Below are 8,229 nucleotides of genomic sequence, written 5' to 3' on the forward strand. Positions count from 1 at the left end.
ACAGTCAGAGCCTGTGACACTAGAATGTGCTGGAGAGAATTAGTTGAGGGAGGAGAGTGAAGCAGCATGAGCTAATCTTTCTGCTGAATTTTCTGCCCACCACCTGTCTTTTAAGAGAAATACCATTGGAAAACCTGCCTGAAAGCTTACCCAGGAAAGCAGCTCAGCAGCAAGTGTGATTTCCCTTGGGGCTTTATTTTTACTCCGTTTCTGCTCATGCCCTGCCTGGAGCTTTGTATTTCAGTATACTTCTGGTTCAGGTGACCAGTGCCTATGCCATTCAAATGCTGAGTGTCTCCATGAAGAAAACTACCACCATCTCCAAACTTTATCAGATTCTGCATTCAAAACAGAATGAGAGATGTATGTGGAGACTTTTTTTTTTGCCTGTAACTCAAGTCTGCAATAGCAAAAGACTGTGGAAAATCAAGTGCAAATGACGTGGGAGAGAAAAATGACCTAATGTCCTGCATTAATTGAGTGTTTAAATTGGACACCATTGGATCTCTGTTTTCTACTTTTGCGAGGCTGCAGAGTTTATTCCACTTGCAAATACAGCTGTTAGCCTTAGGAAAGGAGGTTTAGTGGTGAGGACAAAGCTTTGGTTTCCTAAACAATTTGTCTCATATGGGTCTGCACACTTCACCTCAAAAAGTCTGTGAAATTTTTTAGCAAATATTCGTGCCATTCAGAAAACCCACCCTGCTCCAAAAGTAAAATGAAATTGCCCTGCACACAAGGGCTTAAACAGAAGTTTGGAAATACATTCGAGACTTGCACTACAATCTGTAGCTCCTTTTAAGGAGAGTGCTAGGCCAGATGCTAAGCATTGGTCTTACCAAACCCAGGAGAGGTTCGCAGTGGGAGCATGAATATGATTTTAAAGCACCTGTACCCTGTTTCCTCAGGTTACCTGGTACCTGACTGCTTTGAAGACACCACTTAAGAATAGCTTGGGACTTTAAGATGCACAGATGATAATACCCATTACAGCACCTAGGAAGTGACCAGTCATTCCCCTTGTAGCTATTTCAAAGTCTGGGAATGAGGCAATTTGGAACCTGCTTTTCCAGCCTGACACTAACTTAGAAAGTCTCCCTGCTGGGAAAGCCCCTTAGTTAGCCAACTTCTGTGACTGCTAACATGTTTTTTTCATTGCCAGAGAAAGACTGGAGCCAGAGGCTGAGATCTAGCCCTTTGTGAAATGGAAGAGCTTTCTTGTCTAGACGACTGCTGAAGCAAACCAGTTTCTCACCTTCATTGCTACCAGAAGGCCCTGCTGAAATGGAGACTCTTTCAAAATGATCTGTAATACATACAGTGGCTGAGGGCCATTTGCTCTAGAAAGAGGTGTTTTTCCAGCCTTTGCTAGTAGCTGGTCAGCAATCCCAGGAAGCAACATGCTACAGATCTTAGCACGTTGTACTCATTGGCATCAGTCACATCTTTTTAATTTCCAGTTGCTGTGAACAACATTTGGAAAGTTTCACATATGTTATAAGGCCACTACTTTAGATGCTGACAGCAGGGGCTGAGAGCCCCTAACATGGTTAAAAATGAGTTCTCAGCATCTCCTTGACAAAAGTCAGCTGTTGAAAGGAGGACTTCTCTGCCTCAGATGAGTTTGCCCACCCCTTTAGCCAACAGTGAATCATCCCAGCCAGAGAAAACTGTCAGGTGTTCTGTAAAACCAGCTCTACCATAGGCACCTTCAAATTATACAATGCTATAGATTATTAATATCCTGTGTATGGACATGCTTTGCATGTCTGCAAATAAGCTATTGCAGGATTGTACCTACTTATTGGGATATTTGGGACCAAGCAAGAGCATTTCTGATAAATTTTTTCACTCACTGTGTATTTGCCAATAATGTTGCTGCCTTCCTTGGCAGTGAGGAAGCATTTTTGTTTAAAGAAGAAACAATGGGATTCTCCAGGCCATTCTTCCCCCTCTCTGTAGAGCAAGCAGCACTGTTTCATCCCAGACTGAAGAGGACATTTTGGGCAGGTACCTCCACTCATTTCAAACTATGGGGAAGCCTTGCAGATCGGAGCATCGCTTCTCGCTGCACCGTCCCTGCTGCCTTTCCAGTCATGTCTGCATACTGTCTCCTGTTAGGAGAAGTGTGAATCTGTCACTGGAAAGGGGTGAGCTTGCCCCAGCCTAGTAGTTGAAGAGTCTCAGTTCCTTTGAGACAATACTCTCTCCTCACTCGTATAAGGCAGGAGAGATTTCCATCTCCTCCCGCATGGCTCATCCACTTGGTCACATATATGCACTGTTTCACGCACCCCAACTGGGGCAGTGGGGAGAAGCAGGCATCCACCTATACCAGCTTCTCAGGCTCAGGATTTGGACTCAGACAAGAAGAATCTGCTTACTCTGCTTCCATGAATATTAAGACAATCTAAAACTTGAGTCCTTAGCTGAGTTTCTACAGCAAGAATCTCACATATTTAAGGCTTTGGCAACTAAAAGCTGCCCCTTTTTCCTGACCCCGAAGGGGTTTCCAATATTTGTCTTCCCCATTCCTAAGAAATTCATTTCCAGAAGCCTGCAGACTTTGCAGAGACCCCATTCACAGCTGGTACAATGTAACGGCAACTCTTTTACTGTGACATGTGCTGCTGAAATCCTCCTCCCTTCTGTCTGGTCAGAAGGGAATCCTCTGGCTCTCACTGGTGAGCAGAGAATCCTACATTCATCAGTCAGATGCTCAAGGGACTGCTTGCTCCTTGTGAGGATGGACATTCCTGGGCCAGTTAAAAATGAAAGCAAGTAAATCAGAAAGCACTCTAATTTGATGAGTGAGGGGTCATCATTTTATACAACAAATAACCATGCAGCAAAGCCTGGAGACTGGCCTAAAAAATGAGCGATCATTGGGATTAAAAAGGGTTTCCTGTGTGACTCTGGATAAGTCATTTAATTGCTCTACACTTGAGTTCCTCTGTGGGAATAATAATAATCATCCTTGGTCTGCTTTACTTCAGTAAGTTGGAATTTATTTGGGGCAGGGGCTGCTTTTCACTACAGTTCTTACTGGGATCTCTAATACTAGCATGATAGTCAGCCTGCAGGAAACATTTTCATGACTAAGGAGTGAGGGGAAGAATAGCCGTTTTCACTTGCACACCCAAATACACGAAGATGCTTACATGAGGAATTATACAATATATCTATGTGTATATATATATCTATATATAGTTTATTTCTCACAATCCTGGTAAGAGTTACAGGTGTATTGGGAATCATTTACAGTTTCACAGCATATGGAGTGGCCATACAGCTTCTGATGTGAGTAACATACAGTGTGTAGAGAGCACACGTTTCCAACCCATCCACCCACCATTCATACAATGGGTTTTCAAAGCTAATACTAGATTCAGCTACGTAGAAAGCCTGGAAAATGTTAGGGTACAGCGTTGGGTGTCATACAACACTGTCAGTCACAATGGGACAAGCTAAACTACTTTAATTTTCAATCTAGTATTTCTAGTCTACCTGCATTATTGCATTTATACGCTTTTTTTTTTAAATTAAAGTAAATAGAGTACTATATGGGAAAGGAAAAATTCTTGACTATTTTAGGATTTGAGCTGCAGCCCATACAAAGTGTCCATAGAAGCATAGACAAGATTATAAATTCAACAAGGTATAAATTAGCTGTATAGCTTTGTGTGTAGGTAGGTGTCCATTTCCCTCCAGGAAATGTATCTAGCAGCATATTGTTTTTGAAAACAAAAAAAAACAAACCTGTATGTTGAACACAGGTTCAAATATGTGTAAGTGACAAGCAGGTCTGCTTCTACAGGGAAGAAATCAAAGTGTCACTCTGAAATACTATTTATTGGAAAACACGTTCAGGGTCTGATTCAAAACCCACTGATATCAGTGGAAAGATGCCTGTGGCTTAAAACATGGCATCAGGCATTTCCCCCTAATAATATCTGAGCCTTTCCATTTGACTTCCAAAGGGCTTTGGATCGGACCCTGGAAAAGTAATAGAATCAAAGCAAAACAAAAGAAAAAAATCCCCTGTAATCTGACCTTCGAGTTCCCTTTCTACAATTTTACTTTCTCCACAAGTTTGTAAACAACCTGCACCTACCACAAGAAGAGAGTTGATTTTTACTGGAGAGTTGAGACTGCACCTTTAAAAGATTCCAGTTGAAAGAGTCCTAACCAGTGACTCAGGAAAAGGTGCCAGGGTTAAGATAGGCAGCTCAAAAATTAATAAAACCACATGATTTGTTTGTTGTTTTGGTTTTTAATATGGGAAATCTGTATGACATCCTCCTTCTTATCAAATTGCCCCAGAAACTTGACTGCTCGAAGCTCCTATGTCAAAACCAGGGATATGATGCAGGTCTTTACTGTTGCAAATATAACTAAACATTCCTCTCTTCCTGCTGAGAATTTTGGTACTGTAGCATCATCATGCACAGACAGGAACAACCAAGAACCTCTATTGTTGGGATCCTGGCCTGGAGTTTTGCATTATGAGAAACCAAAGGAGAATGGAAATGACTGCAAATTTCAAGGTGGGAGCAACGGAAGAAGAAGTGGGAACAAGAGAAACATGTAAAAATTCTGTTCGTCCAAATCCTATTTAATCCAGATTCTGTTTTTCAGCAAAACCAGATCTAGTTGGTCAGAAGAGCATAGCATCAAACAGCAGAGAGCATGACTCCCAGTGTGCTGCATATCAGGGCATCTGAACAGGATGAACACTTTACAAAATAGCAAGCAGAGCAATAGTGCAGGGTAGAGCCAAACTCATGTATTTGGAAAATCAATGACTATGATCAGTCATATCACCTGCGTGCTTGGAGTATCAACTTATCAGCAAGATTAGTTGAACGAGGCATGGATTTTCATGGCCCAGCAGTCTTGCGTTACTTTACTTTACGGAATGGTAACACTTGAGCAGCCCAGTCAAATGGAAAAATCCTTGCATCTCCCGTGCCCTCGATCCTGCAGCTTATGGGGAATAAAAGAGAGCTGCAGCATGTTCCATGCCCATACGCTGATTCTTTAAGGCCCACTGAAATGCCAGTCATTGATTTCAGCTGAGAGTAAGCCATTAAGTGTTTGAGAATCTCATTTCTGTGTTTGTATGTTTGCTGCTCCAATAACGGGAGGACCAAAGAGGCACTCGTTTCAGCCACATGTACTGTATGCAAGTACTGCATCAGCATCTCTTGAGCAGCCTGGCCAGAATACCTTACACCTGACTGGCAGGCACCCTGCAGGGCTTTGATCTTGAGCAGAGCTTGTGACCTTGCAGTGGTTCACTGATGCGGAAAAGCAAGGACAAGAAAGAGACCTGCCAGCTACAGGTTCAGTGCTCTCAGGTGCTGAGCTTCTGTGGCAGAGGAGAGCACTCAGCATCTTGGAGCCTTCAACCCTCATACTAACTCAAGAGCCTTAGCAATTAGATCAGATGAAAACCACCTATGTTCCCTGGTGCACTACAGTCTCTGCATTCCCCTGGGTGCTCAGCGGCTGAATGTTTGCTCTGTCTTTTGGATGGGGCTACCCAAAATCTACCCCTGCATTGGGGCAGAGTATCTGCCTAGTTGTGGAGAAGCCACATGTGCAAAATTGCCTTAGAAAAAAATAGGGAAAGGAAAGGGAATACAGTTCAGTAGTTGAAGAAGCAATAAGGTGCAAGCAAAGCAATGACTCAAACAGATCTTCAGAAACCAATGGAGCCAGGTAGCTTATACCAGTTGAGGATCTGGTATGGGCAGACAGTCTAGGAATCTGGGCAGAGAAAGGGAAATTGGTCACATGTCTGGACTGTTGATCTAAAATAGAGGAGGAAAAAGTCCTCCTTGTAAAAGCCCTTGCTCAAGGCATGAAAGCACTGGATTAAACTTCCCATTGCCAGTCAACCAAGGCAATGTGAGCTAATCACAGGAAGATGCAGTAAAAGATTATGAAAAATGATGTTGGAACTGCCTTAGCCAAGTCAAACTGAATGGCACAGAGTGCATGTTCCAAGCTAATGTTTCTCAGACAAACTGCAGTACCATCAATAGTACCTGTCATCAGCACTTGTACTGGTGAAATCAAGATATCCTAACCTAACTCAAGGAGAACAACGTTCTGTACACCTACAGTCAGTTTGATGAACCTTAGATTAAGCACCATCTCATTTTTGCCACATGTTCACCATGAGAGCTAAGATGCCTTATTCTGTGCTCTTTGCCCTTAATGCAGCATAAAAAATAAGTTCCCATAATAACATCAAATATTTCAAATAGATGAACTTTGGGAGAGAACTAAATTCCAATCCAAGCTGAGACAGAAGAGGTTTGAAAGAGAGTGAGAAGCCAAAAAGAGCCATTGCAGGACAAGTGCTTAGGGATAGATTACAAACTGAAAACAGAGCAGCAATATTTAATCCACAGTACTAGGCAGACAGTGTTCACATTGTCCTCTTCTGGCTTCTTTGTAATCCACAGAGCATAATTTGTGAAGTGAGCAGTACTGTATACCCTGGCCCAGAAGACTGCTGTACTCCGCAGTGGAATTGTTGTCAAAGGAGCACTGGTCATAAGACCTAAAATGTACGGACAGTCCAGGTCAGCTCTTCAACATCAGTGGATTGCTCCATGAAAGAATAAAGGACCAAATTCCTCTGGTGTAAATGTCAGGAAATGTCCTGATTCTGGGCCTGCAAAACTGAGAACTTAACTGCTAATTTAGATACAGAATTTTGATTATTTATGTCAGAGCCAACCCCCTTCACAGACGGAGATGCCCAACTTCTAAGGCAGAACCATGGTTTTTGTTTTTCATAAAGCCTTTAGCGTTCAGCAGTGCTAACAAAAATGCATTTGGAAAAGCCAGTTAGCAAAGTTTAATGGCTTATAAGGAATTGGTCATTTCTGCTTTTGCCTTAGGAAAAAAATAGAAATGGATAGGATATAAAAACTAATGTGTCCTTAACAAAATTGTTAAGATAATGATGTCATGTATTTTTTCTGCATTTCTTTGCACTGTTTTTCATATCCTCTCAGAAGCACTGAATTGAAGCACTGAGTCAGCTGTAGAGCTGATTCAAATTCTTGGAATTTCATTTTTTGGATATGTTTTTCATTGTCTTCCTTTTTTGTTTGTTTTTTGAAGGATAAATTTTCTCTTAAGTCTTCAGGATTACTTTTGACCAGTTTGAATAGTCAGAAATGTTCAGTGTTCTAAACCTCAGTGTCATTTCCAGAAAAGGAAGGGAATTTTTAAAAGACAAGAATCTTTTCCTCTCACCAACTCCAGTTTTTTTACTTACACTGTTATTTATACACAAATATTAATGTAGGTGTTAGCATGGCTATGAGCATGGCTGTCTCAGTTAATACCCAGAGAAGACTTCGTTTATATACTCAGCAGAAGGACTAAGAAATATTTTTGTCAGTTTAAAAAAACATGCCATTGAAATGGCTTTATATTTTACAGTGACCTGCAATCATATCCCTGGTGCCCATGATGTCTTAAGGCCTGACCATGATATATTGAAACCAATGGAAGAATTCCCCTTGTTTTCAGTAGCCTGTGGATCAGTCCCTAAAACTTTGATTCAGCAAAGACATTAATACATTTTCCATTTATCACTGAACCTAATGAATCTATAAAGTGCTTAACGGTAAGCAATTGTTCAGTGCTTTGTTAAGTTTGAGCCCGAGAGGTGATCAGCACCTACAAGAATGCATTCTTACCCTCTTAAAAATGCTGTTATATTATCCTTTGGCTTCCAGATTCTTCTGGAATATCATATCTTTCTGCAGAACTGTTAAGAATAAGAGGACTTATCCATAGCCTGTTAAATCAGTAGAAAGAGGAAGCAGAAATGTAATCCATTTCAACTTTCTTAGAAGCTTGGAAAACCTCCTACTAAGTTGCCCAAGAGGCCATAACAATGTCTTTGTATTAGATTAAAACTTACAGTTCCTTAAAAACAGATTGAGATCAGGCGTAGTAATTGAACCTATAGTTTTAGTGTTAAGCTGCAATGTCTGTGAAATCAGTTTTTCAAATTTCTAATTTATAGACTTTATCAAAAGAGTAAACTAGCAATCTAGATCTCTTCAAATCCCAAGTGCAGAATCTTATCAATTTTAAGCATTAATTCATTCTCCCGATGGAGATATCACTAAAAGGACTTCATATCACAAACACCACACAAAGAATAACATCAAGCAAATAACGGCATGTGCTCAG

This window comes from Dromaius novaehollandiae, chromosome 5, assembly GCF_036370855.1.
Source record: "Dromaius novaehollandiae isolate bDroNov1 chromosome 5, bDroNov1.hap1, whole genome shotgun sequence".
Lineage (NCBI taxonomy): Eukaryota > Metazoa > Chordata > Aves > Casuariiformes > Dromaiidae > Dromaius > Dromaius novaehollandiae.